A 16811-nucleotide genomic window follows, 5' to 3' on the forward strand; every position below is an offset into this window, starting at 1 on the left:
CAATACCATACTGTATCAATTACTACAGCTTTGTCATATGGTTTGAAACCAGGAAGTGTAATGTCTCCAGCTTTATTCTTTCTCAAGGTTCCTTTGGCTAGCTAGGATCTTTTGTGGTTCCATGCAAATTTTAGAATTTTTCTATTTCTGAGAGAATAATATTAGTATTTTGATAGGACTTGCATTGTTTCTGTTGATTGCTTTGTCTTTGAGTAGATGGACAGCTTCAATAATATCAGTTCTTCCAATTCATGAGCATAAACTATCTTTCCATTTATTTGTGTCTTCTATAATTTCTTTCATCAATGTACAGATTTTTCATTTCCTTGGTTAAATTTATTCCTAGGTATTTTATCCTTTTTTTTTTTTTTTTAAAGATTTTATTTATTCATTTGACACAGAGAGATCACCAGTAGGCAGAGAGGCAGGCAGAGAGAGAGAGAGGAGGAAGCAGGCTCCCCGCGGAGCAGAGAACCCAATGCGGGACTCGATCCCAGGACCCTGAGATCATGACCTGAGCTGAAGGCAGCGGCTTAACCCACTGAGCCACCCAGGCACCCAAGTATTTTATCCTTTTTGAGGCAACTATAAATGGGATCACTTTCTTAATGCCTCTTCCTGTTAGTTCATTATTAATGTATAGAAATGCAGCTGACTTTTTTTTGTTTGTTTGTTTTTTTGGCAGCTGACTTTTGCGTATTGATTTTGTATCCTACAACTTTACTGAGTTTGTTTATCTGATTTTTTTTTATAGCGTCTTTAGGATTTTCTGTATACAATATCATTTTATCTATAGATAGAGACAGATTTACTTCATTCGTTCTGATTTGGATGCCTTTTATTTTTCTGTCTAATTGTTCTGGCTAAGATTTCCAGTACTATGTTGAATAAAAGTGGCATGGGTGGGCATTCTTGTCTTGTTTCTGATCTTAGAAGAAAAGCTTTCAGCTTTTCAATGGTGAGTATAGGTTAGCAGTGGGCTTGTCATACATGGTCTTTATTATATTGTGTTATGTTCCCTCTATACCACTTTATTGAAAGTTTTATCATGAATGGACACTGAATTTTGTCAAATGCTTTTTCTGCATTTACTGAGAGATCCTCTGATTTTTGTACTTCATTTTGTTGATGTGATATATCACATTGGTTGACTTGTGCATGTTGAATTATCCTTGCATCCTCGGAATAAATCTCACTTGATCATGGTATGTGATCCTTTGAATGTGTCATTGAATTCAGCATGTTAATTTTTTTTTTTTTTTGAGATTTTTGCATTTATGTTCGTTAAGGATTTTGGCCAGTAATTTTTTCCTATAATGTCCCTGTCTGGTTTTGCTATCCACATAATGCCAGCCTCATAAAATGAATTTGAGGGGCACCTGGGTGGCTCAGTAGGTTAAGCCTCTGCCTTCAGCTCAGGTCATGGTCTCAGGGTCCTGGGATGGATCCCTGCATCTGGCTCTCTGCTCAGCGGGGAGCCTTCTTCCTCCTTTCTCTCTCTGCCTGCCTCTCTGCCTACTTGTGATCTCTCTCTCTGTCAAATAAATAAAATTTTTAAAAAATCTTTAAAAAAATTAATTAAAATAAAATGAATTTGAGGGTATTTCATCCTCTTCTATTTCTTGGAAGCATTTGAGGATAGGTATTAATTCTTTAAAATAAAGATTTTAGGGGCGCCTGGGTGGCTCAGTGGGTTAAGCCACTGCCTTCGGCTCAGGTCATGATCTCAGGGTCCTGGGATCGAGTCCCGCATCGGGCTCTCTGCTCAGCAGGGAGCCTGCTTCCTCCTCTCTCTCTCTGCCTGCCTCTCTGCCTACTTATAATCTCTCTCTGTCAAATAAATAAATAAAATCTTAAAAAAAATAAAGATTTTATTTATTCATTTGAGAGAGAGAGAGAGGGAACATGAGCATGGGGAGGAGCAGAGGGAGAAGGAGAGGGGCAAGCAGACTCTGCTGAGCAGGGAGCCCAGGGTTGGGCCCAATCCCAGGACCCTGAGATCATGACCTGAGCTGAAGTCAGGCACGTAACCAACTAAGCCACTCAGATACCCCATGGATTGGTATTAACTCTTTAAATGCTTGGTAGAATTCGCCAGTGAATATATTCATGTGTTCCTAAACTTTTGTGTTTTTTTTTTCATTTATTTTTACTCTGATCTATGGTATCTCCTACTTTCCACTACCTTTGGGCTTAGTTTGTTCTTCTAGTTCCTTTAGGTATAAAGTTAGGTTGTTTATTTGAGATCTTTCCTGTTTCTCAGTATAGGCATTTATTGCTATGAGCTTCCCCCTTTAGAACAGCTTTTACTGCATCTGATAAATTTTGATATGTTGTGTTTCCATTTTCCTTTGTCTTAAGATTTTTTTTTAATTTCTTTTTTGATTTTTCTCTGATCCATTGGTTGTTTACTAACATGTTGCTTAATCACCACATATTTGTGAATTTTCCAGTTTTCCTCTTATAATTGATTTCTAGTTTCATATCACTGTGGTCAAAAGATAAACACTTGTTAGTTTTCAGTCTTCTTAAATTTATTGAGAATTCTGTGGCCTGCTGTAAGATCTTTTTTTTAAAATTAATTTATTTATTATTTATTTGACAGACAGAGATCACAAGTAGGCGGAGAGGCAGGCAGAGAGAGGCGGAGGGAAGCAGGCTCACCGCTGGGCAGAGAGCCCGATGTGGGGCTTGATCCCAGGACTCTGAGATCATGACCTGAGCTGAAGGCAGAGGCTTTAACCCACTGAGCCACCCAGGTGCCCCCTGCTGTAAGATCTTTTGTGGAGAACGTTCTATGTGCACTTGAGAAGAATGTATATTCTGCTGCTTTTGAGTGGCATGTTCTGTATAAGACTGTTAAGTCCCTCTGGACTAACTTGTCATTTAAGTCCAGCACTTCCTTATTGATTTTCTATCTGGTTGAAGAAAGTGGGGTATTAAGGCCACTGTTTTTATGGTTTTGCTGTCTATTTCTCCCTTAAGGTGAGTTAGTCTTTGCTTTATATGGTTAGATGCTCCTATATTGGGGGCTTTAATATTTACAAATGTTATCTCCTCTTGTTGGATTGACACCTCTGTCATTATATAATGTCCTTCTTTATCTCATATTACAGTCTTTGGCTTAAAGTTTATTTTGTCTGATATAAATATAGCTGCTCTGGCTTTCTTTAGGCCTCCATTCACATGGAACACTTCTTCTATCCCCTCCCCTTCCATATCTATATGTCCTTAAAGCTGAAATGAATCTCTTACACACAGCATATGGTTTGTTGTGTCTTGCTTGTTTGTTCGTTTTAATCCATGCAGACACTCAATGTCTTTTGATTGGGGAATTTAGTCCATTTATATTTAAAGTAATTATTGATTTGTATGGACTTACTACTGTTTTGTTAAGTGTTTTTTGGCTGGTTTTATCCTTTCTTCTTCTCTGTCTCTCTTCCTTTGTGATTTGATGTTTTTCTATAGTGGTATGTTTAGATTTCTTTCTATATTTCTTTTGGGTATCTGCTGTGGGTTTTTGCTTTATGGTTGCCAGAGGCTTACATAAAGCAACTTACATTTATGACAGTCCATTTTAAGTGAATAACAACTTGTTCAAATGCATTCTAGAGCTCTACATTTTCATTTTCTTCCTCCCCATATTTTATGTTTCTGATATCACAATTTACATCTCTTTATCTTGTTATTCATTAACAAATTATTATAGTTATAGTTGCTTATCTAGTATCTTTTTAAATAAAATCTATCTATCTTTCTTTCTCTCTTTCTTTCTTAGAGAGGGAGAGAATGCATGTTTCTGGGAAGCAGGACAGGCAGAGGGAGAGGGACAGAAAGAACTCCAAACAGGTTCCACACCCAGTGCAGAGCCCGGTGGAGCCTGATGTGGGGCTCAATCCCACAACTCTGAGATCATGACTCAAGCTGACATCAAGAGTTGGACACATAACTGACTGAGCCACCCAGGTGCTCCCATAATATCATTTTTATAATTAAACTAGCCAGGATTGGGAGCACCTGGGTGGCTCAGTCCATTAAACAGCTGCCTTCAGCTCAGGTCACAACCCCAGCATCCTGGTATGGAGACCCGCATTGGGATCCCTGCTCAGTGGAGAGCCTGCTTCTCCCTCTCCCTTTGCCTGCTGCTCTGCCTGCTTGTGCGCGCGCTCTCTCTCTCTCTCTCTCTCTCTCTCTGTATTTTCTTCTAGAAGTGCCAGTTAAAAATATAAAAAATAAACTAGAAATATACTAGCTTAAAAATATATATACTAGCCAGTTTTTTTTTTTTAGCAAACTAGCCAGTTTTTTTTTTTAAGGTTTTATTTGACAGAGAGAGACATACAGCAAGAGAGGGAACACAAGCAGGAGGAGTGGGAAAGGGAGAAGCAGGCTGCCCTCTGAGCAGAGAGACAGATACAGGGCTTAAGGAGGCCTCCAGGAGAGACCTTAACCCCAAGTATCACAGAGTTTAATTTTACACAAGCTCATCCCTCTTTAGAGCTCCTGTGTTATCAAGGGGAAGGCGCTGAGGAAGGTTCCTGTAAAATGGCCACTGTGCACTATCTGAAACCATTGCTCTCTTTCAAACCTCAGTCTTATTGCCAAGTTCTGCTCAGCATCCCTGAGTTTTTCTTCCCTTAGAATGAATTCACTCTTGGAGGCTCTATATTTATTCTCTTTCTTCTTTTGAGCTCCCATTTCCCTGCCAGTTCGCCAGATATGACTCTCTTGGTGCGCTCTTCTACCATACACACCCGTTATGGAGCAGATGAGGCAAATGCAAAGCACTCTGGGCCTGGGTGAAGACTGGGCTCACAGAGAGTGCCAAGAGTGACAATTACTTGCTTCTTATCCTCTGCTTAATTTTCCTTCTGTTTCCAAAAACATCAGAGGAACCTGTCTTCAACCCAGTCTACTTGAACACCTTGTCCACCCCCTACACACCCTCCCCATCTCTCCTCCACCCCCCCCCACACACACCCCCACTTGGAGATTCCCCCGCTGAGCTCAGAGGTGAGAGGCTGTCTCTGCTACCAAATCCCTCCAGGCACTAAGTTACTCCTCTTGACTTGGGCCCTTCCCATTTTCTCTCTGCCATTGATACGTGTACTCCTTGTCTATCTCTATGTGACAAATGAACCCAAAACTTAGTGAGTGGCTTAATGCATTTATTGTCTCACAGTTTCTGTAGGTCAAGAATATAGGAGCTTACAGGCTTAGCATGAAGAGCCACAATCTCCAGCAAGTCTTGACATGACAGCAGCCCTAGCTGACATCTTAGCTGCGAGAGTGGAGCCCCAACCACAAAACTAAGTTTGTGCCAAGTCCCTGACCTACAGAAAGTGGGAGATAATAAGTGCTTGTTGTAGAATTGTGTGTCTTTGTAATCAATCTCTTACTCCACCCCAAGCCCCTGGCAACTGATCTAGTGGTTTAGGCCTGCAGTTTTCCTTTTCCAGAGTATGATATGAATAGAACCATACAGTAAATAGCCTTTTTGAGTTTGCCCTCCCTTTTTTTTTAATTTTATTTTTCTCCACTTCTAATTTTTTTTTAAGATTTTATTTATTTATAAATAAATGTGAGAGAGATCACAAGCAGGCGAGAGGCAGGCAGAGAGAGAGCGAGAGAGAGAGAGAAGCAGGCTCCCCGCTAAGCAGTAAAGCCCGATGCGGGACTCGACCCCAGGACCCGAGATCATGACCTGAGCCGAAGGCAGCGGCTCAGCCCACTGAGCCACCCAGCCGCCCCTGCCCTCCCTTTTTAACATAATGCTTTCAAGATGCCTCCCTGTTGTTGCCTAAGTCATTCATTTGTTCCTTTTCATTGCTGTGGAGTACCTCCTTGTAAGGCTGTGCAATTGGTTTATCCATTCACAGCTGATGGGTATTTGGGTGGTTTCCAGGTTTTGGCAATAAAGAGTACAGCTGCTAGAAACATTAGCCTTGAGGTGTTTCGGTGGACTTATGTTTCCATTTCTCTTGAAATTCCCAGGAGTGAGATCAAAATGGATCAGTTTTAACGCAAAGCGGGAACCTACTAAACTTCTACAGCAACATTTTCCAGTAGAACTTTCTATAATGAGGAAAATGTTGTATTATCCTGTAACATTCAGTATAATAGCTAGTAGCCACATGTGACTAATAAGCACTTGAAATGTGACTAATGGGACTAAGAAACTGGTCATTTTATTTAATTAGATTTTAGTAATTCAAATTTTAGCAGCCACATTTGACTCGAGGTTACCATATACGACAAGCCACTTCTAGAAGAAAACACTGGAGGAACTCCTGGGTGGCTCAGTCAGTTAAGCCTCTGCCTTTGGCTCAGGTCGGATCGAGTCCCACATCGGGCTGTCTACTCAGCGGGGAGCCTGCTTCCTCCTCTCTCTCTGCTGCTTCTCTACCTACTTGGGATCTCTCTCTGTCTGTCAAATAAATAAATAAAATCTTAAAAAAAAATAGAAGAAAACACTGGAGAAAATCTTTGTGATTTCGGTTTAGGCAAAGATGACTTAGGCACAAAAATCAGGTCATGAGTCATATATATGTATATATATGTATTTTTTTTTTTTTTTATAAATTAGACTTCCTCAGAATTTAAAATCTCTGTTCCTTGAAGGAGGCTTGTAAGAAAATGAAGAGACAAGTAACAGAGAAAATATTTGCAAGACAAATGGGCAGGTTTTTCTAAAATCCACAGGGAGGACATAAGACTATAAGAAATAATAACAAATTTGGGGGACAATGGGAAGATGATGGAGCCATGGATGACCAGAGCCAAGAAAGCTGCCTGCAGACATCTGCCTAGGGCCTGCAGCCAGAAGGAAGTGGATTTACTGATTCATGCCACAGGCCCTGGAAGGCTCAGGAATTTGAGTTACCAGGTAGCTAGAAAGGTGGGGCTAAGTCTTGGGACTGAAACCATGGAGACTGATTGAAAGTCTACAAAAGGAACTACCCTAAACATCTTTTTTTTTTTTTTTAAAGATTTTATTTATTTATCAGAGAGAGAGAGAGGGGGAGAGAGCGAGCACAGGCAGACAGAATGGCAGGCAGAGGCAGAGGGAGAAGCAGGCTCCCTGCTGAGCAAGGAGCCCGATGTGGGACTCGATCCCAGGACGCTGGGATCATGACCTGAGCCGAAGGCAGCCACTTAACCAACTGAGCCACCCAAGCATCCCCCTAAACATCTTTCCTCTCTCCTCCCCTTAGGTCTCTTTCCCATCCTTCCCCCCGCACCCCCACCATCCCCTGCACATGGCAAGAGGTTTATTCTTTGGAAAAATTGCACCAGACGGGGGGAGAACTCGAGGATTATGAGCAGAATGGGAAGGGGTAGGATGGAGGTCCTGAAAAAAAGAGAGAGAAAGAAAACAAGAGAGGATTCAGAGAAAAGATTCAGAAATTTTAACATTCTAAATATTAAATTCTCCCCCTCCCACTGCCCCCCAAGCATTCTTACACAACCCAGCACACAAACCCTGGCAGGAAGGGAAATATCCTCCCCTGGCAGGATGTTGTATAATTCTTCTTTTTTTTTTTTTTTAAAGATTTTATTATTTATTTAACAGACAGAGATCACAAATAGGCAGAGAGGCAGGCAGAGAGAGAGAGGAGGAAGCAGGCTCCCTGCTGAGCAGAGAGCCTGATGCGGGACTCGATCCCAGGACCCCGAGATCACGACCTGAGCCGAAGGCAGCGGCTTAACCCACTGAGCCACCCAGGCGCCCCTGTATAATTCTTCTTTAAAGGACTGGGAAGGCCTCAGAGATGGACATTTTTGTCCCCTCCACCCCCAAGTGAACTAGCTCTGTCCTCATCCAGTGGCCTTACAATGAGGCCCAACTGTGGACACCTCCTTCTCCCACACCCCAAGTATCCTATCACATTTTTGGAGTCTTCCTTATGAACACGTAGTCAAGGATCGCCAGATATTTGCGGAAAGTCTTCAACAGGAAAGACAGACCAAAACAGAAAAGCAAGTCAGGGAAAACAGAGACAGTGCAGGGAGCAGAAGAAAACACATGTGCATGTGCACACGACACACGCACACACACTAATCATGGGATCAAGGTACTAATTGCAAGGTTTCTGGTAGTCTCAAGCTTTTGGCTGAGATTCAGAAGGTCAGGGACAAAGTAGCTAATAAATATCCCCACCTTTTAAAGAGAAGTATTAGATCACGCATGTGTGCAGGGGCACCGGGGTCAACAGCCTGGGTAAGGTGCTAGAATGCCCAGGTCCAAATCTTGATTCTGCCCTTACTAGCTCGTGACCACGGGCGGATCTGCTGACCTTTCCCGCTTTGGGTTCCTTCTCTATAAAAGGTAGATTATCAAAGCAGTCTCTCAGAGTGTCTTCGTGAAGATTCAAAGATCCATGCAAAGTGTTCCGAACAGAGGCCGGCACTTAGGAAAGCTCAGGGAATGTCAGCTATTGTTACCGTTACCCATCATTAGCCGCTTACCTGCCCACAGGTGGACTGAAGGAAAGACATGTTTTGGGTATAGTTGTTAAAATATAGGTGTCTTTCCGGTACCATCATGGGGGCAGCACAGTGGAGTCGGTCCTCACCTCCAGCCAACCGAGGAGGGGGCTTCAGTACACACCCAGAGATTGACCTTTGTTCCCTGTTGCTGGACAGACTCTGGGACCGATATTCGGTACATACCTGAGAAAGCCCGAAGGTGAGAAGGTGAGGCTAGACAGGCTTGAGGTGACACAACAAAGAGGGTTGTGTAAGAATGCCTTCATTTCTAGGATTTGGTAGGCAAAGGACTTACATGTTTTTCATGGGTTGGATATGGCCCCATGGAAGGGGAGTTGGCTGGTGGTTTTCTTCGAAAGGCTCCTGTTTCGTGGACTTTCTGCCAAGGGAGAGATGGCCTCAGCCAGCAGAGGTTCAAGCAGAAATTGAGGGGGCCTTGATTACATTAGGGGAACTACGGCTGAAAGAACCCTCCCAAACTCTACGGGTCTCCCACCAAAGGATGAATGGGCATCTGGACACTGCTGGGACTTAGATCCTTATCCTTGAAGTATCCGGAGACCAAGGAGCAGGGTGAAGGGGAGAGAAGCCCTTGAACCTGGACCTTCCCCACCTTCCCCACTCCTCCCCCTTCTCAACAAGTGGGAACAGTCCTCTGTTCAATAGTAAGCACTAGTAAGTGTGGAGAGTTGGGATACCTGATCTCAGAGGGGCCACTGAGACGCATTGCCATTCTTCCAATGGCTTTAAAAAGGTAAAAGGTGTTGCCTCCACAAAACAAAACACAAACAAAAAAACGCAGGCTTTGATTTGCAACCACGTGGATGGAACTAGAGGGTATTACGCTTAGCGAAATAAGTCAATCAGAGAAAGACAATTATCATATGATCTCTCTGATATGAGGAATTTGAGAGGCAGGGCGGGGGGGGGTGGTTGTGGGGGAGTAGGGAAGGAAAAAATGAAACAAGATAGGATCAGGAGGGAGACAAACCGGGTAAGAGACTCTTAATTTCACAAAACAAACTGAGGGTTGCTGGGGAGTGGGGGGGTAAGGATAGGGTGGCTGGGTGATGGACGTTGGGGAGGGCATGGGCTATGGTGAGTGCTGTGAAGTGTGTAAGCCTCCTGATTCACAGATCTGAACTCCTGGGGCAAATAATACACTATATGTGAATAAAAATAATTTTTTAAAAGGGAGGCTTTGAACATGAAAAGAAAGAGCAGGGCTCTTGGATGTGTTAACCTTAAAAACAAAACAGTTATTTTACCAGCAAAAATGGGTTTATTCAGGAATAGAAGCAGAGAATTGCAATTCAGGACACGTCAGCTGCCGCCGAACCACAGGGAAGTCCAACAAAAGAGAGGGGAGAAAATGTTGTGTCATGGAGAAGAAAGAGGAAGCTGGGAAAGATTATTCTGAATGAAAGTCCATAGGACAAAGGCAAGAGAGTTCAGGGCAATGAAGGTTTCTCATTGGCTGGGTTGCAGGGGTGGTGGATTTCTTGTAGAAGATGCAATGTACATCTTTTCCGGGTAATTGATGATTCTTTCCTATTGGCCATCCTTCTGCGGGGGCCTAAAATTGACCCTGGAGTTGACGTTGAGTTCTAAGTCTCTCCCTTCTATCCTCTGGACTCTGCTTTAGTGAGGTTTCCCTTTATTAATAATTACAAACATGAGGAATAAGGAATATAATAATAAAAACATGACTCCCTTGAACCCTACCATCCAACTGTCAAAAGGTTGCGTCCTTACTCCTCCGGATTGTTGTCTGATGCAGCCTTTTCCTATAACCCTGCTGCCTTCACCGCAGAGCATGCAAACTCCTCCTTGACCCCCCATTTCCTGTCTTCCACAGCTCACAGCTCCATTATTTGTGTTAATTTTATTTCTTTTTTAAAAGATTTTATTCATTTATTTGACAGAGAGAGATCACAAGTAGGCAGAGAGGCAGACAGAGAGAGAGAGGAGAAAGCAGGCTCCCTGCTGAGCAGAGAGCCCCGTCGAGGCTTGATCCCAGGACCCTGGGATCATGACCTGAGCGAAGGCAGAGGCTTTAACCCACTGAGCCACCCAGGCGCCCCTTAATTTTATTTCTTAAGCAGGAGTTGCGTGCATTGTTGCGGTATCATAAGCGGCATATTCTGTGCAGATGGGCTGACCAGCTGACAGCGGTGAGAGCCACAGCTCTTGGATGCTGTGTGTGCTGGGTCCATCTTAGGGGAGGGTCATTCTTGGGGCTAACCAGTCCTCCGGCCTCACACTGAATCCCGAAGAACCTGGGCAGAAAGGGCCTTGTCTCTTGTCTTTCTCCATGAAGGGCCCAGGATGCATGGGGCTGGTGGAGTGGGGGCGTGGGGCTGAATATCACCTTGGCGGGTTATTGTGGAAACAGGTGGAAGCTGGGAGATGGAAAATTTAGGGGGCCTGGGATTTCTTGACTGTGTGTGCGTGTATCTCTTCTAGTTTTGTAGCCTTGCTGTCTATTTTCTTGCTGTTCTCCCTTAGTATTGGGTAAAGCCTTTGGAAAGCTTTGGCCTTCTCCCAAGTATGTCAACATCAGTCAGTCGATAAAGGACACCAGGTTGGATGTTTACATCCCCGTCTGCGTTTGTAGCAGAGGCTGACAGAGGACAGTTCAGCCTCGATGGGCAGTGTGATAACCAGCGAAGTGAGGATAGAATATCCTCTGAGATATCCTCTGAGAGGATAGAAAAGTCAGGCTTGGGGGAGAGTTTCTCATCAAAGGGTGAGTTACGGATAAACTGTTCTTGCTTGTTTATTTTTGGTTTGCTCTGTGTTGCCGGGGACTCAGAAGCAACATGAAAGAAAAAGTAATTTGCTTTTTCATTTTGGTAAAGATAGCCAAGCCATTATTCTCTGAATTCTAGGCTGCTTTCCTGAGAGATGGCTCATTTATTCGTGTAATATATGTTGAATGAACTAATAAACTGGGCATCCACTGTCAGGCACTGTGAGGGACTGGAAATTCCCTGGTGAGCAAACAGAGACGAAAAGGTCATCTTCAGGGAAGCTTACAACCTGGCGGGAGAGCAAAAATGTAATCAAATAAGCAGAAATATATTTGGAATCTTCCCTGGGATAGCGGCCATGGTGCTGTCAGAACATGTACCAAGAACAAGGGGTCTCATATGATGGGGGTGCTAGAGAGAGCTGGGGTCAGAGAAGGCTTTCTTGAGGAAACGGACAAAGGACCTGGGACCAGAAGGACGAGAGGAGTTGCTCTCGAGGGAATGGGGAAAGAACATTCCAGCAAGAGGGCACAGTCTTTGTTTCGGAAGAACAAGGTCAGCAAGAAATTAAGCTGGAGTTGCTTAAAAGATGGAGAGGGTGCCTGATGCTTCGAGAGGAAGTCAGCTCTTCCAAGCCTGGAAGAAGGGATGGGGTGGAGGGGTGGTGTGGTGTGGTGGCGAGTTGTAGGTCGTGTAGGCTCTGGGCCCCTGATGGAATGCCATGTGTCAGAGGTGGCTGAACTTGTGGGTGGTGGCAAAGGGCTACATGAGGGGCCTTCAGACCTGGGAAGGTTGTAGTGAGGAGCACTGGGCCTCCCCAACTCCCCGCACTCCCAGTGTCTGAATCAAGGGAAAGATGAACACCTAATGACTAATCTCACACGCACAAAAAGCAATGCACCAACATCTTAATGACGGGCAGGAGATGTGGGAGCCTGGGTCTTTGCGTCTGGAGCCCAAGCACTTAGGTGCAAATCCTAGCTCTGTCAACAGCTTTTCTGCCCTGGACAGTTACTTGACCTCCCTGGGCTTTCCCCACCTGTAAAGTGGGGATTACTGTATCTTTATTATCCAATGGTGGGGAAGATTTAAATTGGCTGATGCGCATTAAGTTCTTACAAGTGTCTGCCACAATGTCCGTGCTATCTACACGTGAAGGGAAAGACGGCCAGATGTGAGGGCCTCCCCCAATATCCTTGGACTCCCTAACCCCCTGAGGGGCTGGTACAGCCTACAGGAACAAGAGGGGTTCCCAAAGTGGGATGAATTGCCGGCCAAACTAGGAAGGTTTGAGACGGGGAAAACAAATGTCAAGGAAACATTTTTTTGCTCCCAAGTTCTCAATTTCTCCCGTTCACATCATGGCACACCCATGAACAATTCCACTGCAGGAAAAGAAGGGCAGGTGGCAAGCCTGAATCAAAACTGAGAAAGATGAGAGATTTTAAGGGGATTCAGACACGTGGAGCCACATGGGTCACCGAATCCTAGAGACCCTCAAACTGTTCCCTTCAGACACGCAGGTAATGATCGCAGTGGTGGTGCCTGGGAACCCAACGAACCATCCCTAGAAACAGCGTTTTAGGGAGAGCTGCCCCAACATTTGAAACGCTGTGTCCTGAGGGTGTGCAATCCAGCCGCGGGGCAGGTAATCATTCACAACATATAGGGGACGCTCACAAAGACGCAGCAAGACACCGCCCCCTGCCCGGCTCCGCTGTCCCTCCGCTGTCCCGCAAAGAGAGACCTGTCGCTGGGGTACAGAAAGGGGGCTCGCGAGCGCCGCGGGGCTGGGTCTCCGGCAGGGGCCGCTGCAGCAGGGCAGGTGTGCCGGCCCGTCGCGTCCCCGCTCCTCCCCTCCGCCCTCACGGCCCGCCCCCGCGTCAGTGCCGCCGCCGTCCCGCCTCTTGCAGGTGCGTCTCCGCGAGGACCCGAGGCTCCGCGTCCTTCCTCCGCTCCCGCCCGTGCGCTGGAGCCGTAAGCCCCCAGACCTCTGCGGGAGGGGGCGGGGCGGGGCGGAGGCGGGGCCGGCCGGCGCATGCGCGCTCCCCCTTCCGGGGTCCTTGACGGGTGGGAGAGCGAGGGGGAGGGGAGCGGACCCCGCTTCTGCGGGAATTACCCGCGCCCCTAGTCGAGTCTCCCCGGGCTGGGCAGCGGCACGTGCGGAGCCCCGAGCCCGGGTGTTCTCCGAGCATAGCCTGCGGGCAGCTGCCGCGGGAGAGACGAGGGAGGGGGCAGGAAGCCAGGTTCAAAGTCACGCGGCCGGAGCAGGTGGGCCTGGTAGGCCGCTGTGAAGGGGGAGCCGCGGGAGGGCTCGGAGCCGAGCGTCCCGTCTGAGCGGAGCCGGTGTGGGCGCTGGCAGCGGCCCGGGGGGCCGAGGACGGCGGCCGGGCTGGTGGCTGCGGGCTTGGGAGGAGGGGTCGGAGCAGGGACGGGGGAGCCCTCAGGACTTGCGGACGAGTCTGGCCGGAGTGGGAGCTGGGAGAGGGAGAGGTCAGGGTCAAGGAGAAGGTGCCTGAGGCTTTGCGGGGAGAAGGTGTGGGGAGAGCTCCGGAGCCCGGGCGTGGCCGAGGGAGGTGGGAGCCGTTTGGTGGGCATCGGAGGGCGGATGCAGTCCGAGGATGGGAGACCCAGGGAGGGAGGAGGCAAACCTGGAAAGCGTGGTTCTGGGAAACCAGAAGAAGGAAACCTTCGCAGGAGAGATGATCAAAGGGGTCAGAGGCTGGACGTGGCCGAGGAGGAGGAGCCAGACGACCCCAGGGCGGATCTTGGGCTCTGGTAGCCTTGACGAGAGCAGTTGGTGGAGGGCAGAGAGGACTGTGCAGTGTTCATAGCCGGGGACGGGCACAGAGCACTAACTTAGCTCAGAGGGAGGTCAAAAAGTATTTATTTGTGTAAGTTTTTGCACTTCCTGTTTTAAATCACTGTTTTTCCTGAAAAAAAATTTTTTAAATCTCAAATTCCTGATACAACCTTTCATTTCATTTACTGTGTTTTTCAGAATTGGTAGGGTGCCACAGGGAACATACAGACCTTTTCCTTTTTTCCCCCCCTAATTCAGTAGGTGATTTCAAAAGTCTGGTTAACAGGGGACTGTCATTCCCCCAGAGCGGTGGATGTACTGCCAGAGGAATTTGCTTTTCCACTTGAACAGGGTTGTAAGCTTGTGGAAGGTAGAACCACTGGTCACCCTCACCCCCTTAGAAAAGCAAATAAATGTTGGCACAGAAGATGCTTCCAGTAAATACTTTGTGGGAACATGTTGAAAACAGTCTTATGTTCTGAGCATTTCTGATCTTGAGAGTGCATTTTAGGTGGCACTGTTCAAAAACATGTAAACGCTGTGTATTTATTTTATTATTTTTTAAATGTTTCATTTGTTTAGTAGCACAGAGGGAGAGGGAGAACCAGACTCCCCGCTGAGCAGGGAGCCCTGCGTGGGGCTCCCTGAGACCCTGAGATCCTGAGATCATGACCTGAGCCAAAGGCAGACCCTTAACCAACTGAGCCACCCAGGTGCCCCAAACATTTTTGAAAGTATTTAATCTCTACTTTGCACATTCAATGAAGGACTTGCAGAACATCTTTTAAATTAATGGGACATTTAGCAAAACATTTCCCACATCCTTTAAAAAAAAAATCATGTGAAATGTTCACTAATAAAACAGGAAATAGAATGGTTTTGTAAGACCAGAAATTTTCTGATTCTGATAGATGCAAAAAACTTAGATTCTACAAATAATAAGTTAGTATGATAAAAGATTTGAAATACAAATAATGAATGTTTAGAAAGCATTTTAATTGTTATATAGTCCATGAATATATGGATACATGCATCTATATAATACATGTGTGTCATTAGACATAATTCACATAAGATGAGAACTAAAGCTGTTTTCCCAAGAAGTACTTGGCAATTGCATTTCCTAGGCAGATAATCTAGAAACTAGTGATTTTTGGAAATATTGAAACATGAGCAAGTAAAACTTTTTCCTGCTTTATTATTTTGAGTTCAGTGTCAGGGTGGAAGTAATTTTATTACTCAATAATGAAAACATTTGAATAGAAAAACTTAGGTGAAAAATCAGTAACATTTAATCCAGATAATATATCCTAATCTGGTCAATCATACAATTAAAAATTCCCTAATGTTCTCAAGTTTTTTTTTTTTTTAATTTTCTAACGATTTTATTAAGTAATTTCTATACCCAACATGGGGCTCAAGCTCTCAACCCCAAGATCCAGAGTTGCCTACTCTACTGACTGAGCCAGCTTGGCACTCCAGTATTCTCAACTTTTTGACAACTGTTCATAATTAGCAACTAATTCAATACTCATGCTCAAAACAGAATGAAGATTTGTCTTCATTTCATAGCAATTCAGTAAAAGACCCATCATTGAGACCCTTTTGCAGAAAAATTTAGACAAAGAGCAGTATCTCTAGCTGCTTTTTTGTTGATGCCTCTGTTGATGGGATTTTAATTCCTTAAATTCTTTAAAGTTCTTAATGACTTTTAAAATCCTGCCTTCCTGTCTGAAAAAAATACTGCAGTTTATTCAGGAGTTATCTAGAAGCCTTTGACAGGAAGTAGGAATGTTTGCAAACATTTGAAAACCTACAGAAGAAGAAAAGAATTTTCTGGAACAAACTGATGTCTCCAAATTTAAGTACTAGAAAGCAGCAATGGAATCAGACATCTTCATCTTTGAGAGAAATAGCTAAAGATATATATTAAGCTAAAAATGATTGCATAAATAATTTCAAGCAGTATGTAAGAAGGTTTTGGTCTAGTTAGAGAGTATTGGGAACTTGAGTTTTCCCAGTTTTTATCAAGATGTGCAAGTTTAACAATGATCCTCTATGACAGTATCTTAAAGCCTCAGATTGATCTGAGATCCTCAAATGCATCTTTTCTTGATAATTACTGAAACTGGGTGATGGGAGCCTAAGAGTTCACTATGCCGGTCTACTTTTGTGTATATTAAAAATTTCCCATAATTAAAAATAAACTGTCATAATACCTCTCTTGTTCCTTACCAAGGTGTTTCAAATAATTAGTTTTTCCAGATAAATTGAAGTTTGTCAAAAGCCTGTGATGCCCATGCTGGTTGAAAAATCATACCAAGCCATTTTCCCCATGTATCCTTTCAAAAGGGCATGGAGGTGATCTTTGTGATGGTCCAACAATGCCTTTGTGGTCTGCAGGCTGCCCCCCAAGTCAGCTCACCTGCTCCCTCAGCAGCCAGTCAGCTAGGGGCCTTTTTTGGTCTTCCCTTTGGCTCTGACCTGTGTTCCTTCTCTGTAGAGAGCCTCCTGGCATCCAGAGGGTCTTGTCCCACAAGGTTGTTCTGGAAACCAGAACTATAACGTTTTTTTTTTTTCTAACCTACTCTCTTTTTCCCAATTCCAAACTTCTTATCTAGTCTTTTTGATTACAGCAGAGACGAATATTGATGAAAATTTGTCAATATGCTTGCTTCTTGTTTTTAAGTGAGGTTTACTGAAATACAGCTTAGGTGTTATGAAATTTCACCCTTCTTTTTATACAGTTCCATGAAAACACCACA

General features: G+C 44.8%; 1 protein-coding gene across 10 annotated transcripts in view; it reads left to right on the top strand.

Annotated features, from left to right (window-relative positions):
* The first annotated feature begins 13055 nt into the window (after positions 1-13055).
* Positions 13056-16811, top strand: part of SIRT5 (sirtuin 5) — a 41055-nt gene continuing 37299 nt past the window's right edge. For 5 of the 10 annotated variants that reach the window (XR_004285217.1, XM_032341134.1, XM_032341145.1 and 2 more), the window contains exon 1: positions 13406-13514. The gene's annotated coding sequence lies outside the window, so the exon portion shown is untranslated. Of the gene's footprint in view, positions 13221-13405; positions 13524-13695; positions 13780-16811 lie in introns of those variants that run through there. The other 5 variants (XM_032341135.1, XM_032341146.1, XM_032341136.1 and 2 more) reach the window with 5 other exon arrangements.

The sequence above is a fragment of the Mustela erminea genome, chromosome 4 (genome assembly GCF_009829155.1).
Source record: "Mustela erminea isolate mMusErm1 chromosome 4, mMusErm1.Pri, whole genome shotgun sequence".
Lineage (NCBI taxonomy): Eukaryota > Metazoa > Chordata > Mammalia > Carnivora > Mustelidae > Mustela > Mustela erminea.